We start from the raw sequence: 227 nt of genomic DNA, 5'->3' as shown, positions 1-227 counted from the left end.
TATCATTTCATATGTGAATATTTGTTTTGATTCGAAAAGACGGAGAGTGGAAGCTGGTTATTTTTGTCTGTTTATACATCTGGCAATTTTTTAATCTGTCTGTCTATCCATTTATTTCTTTATGCGACTGCCAAGCTAATAAATATAAAATCTTTAATCAATTCTCTGCTGGACAAAATGCTTTCATATTATCAAAAGCTGTATACGGCCAAAACAACAACAATATA

This window comes from Penaeus monodon, chromosome 22 (genome assembly GCF_015228065.2).
Source record: "Penaeus monodon isolate SGIC_2016 chromosome 22, NSTDA_Pmon_1, whole genome shotgun sequence".
Classification (NCBI taxonomy): Eukaryota; Metazoa; Arthropoda; class Malacostraca; order Decapoda; family Penaeidae; genus Penaeus; species Penaeus monodon.
The sequence above is the reverse complement of the archived record's forward strand: the minus strand, read 5'-3'. Positions refer to the sequence as shown.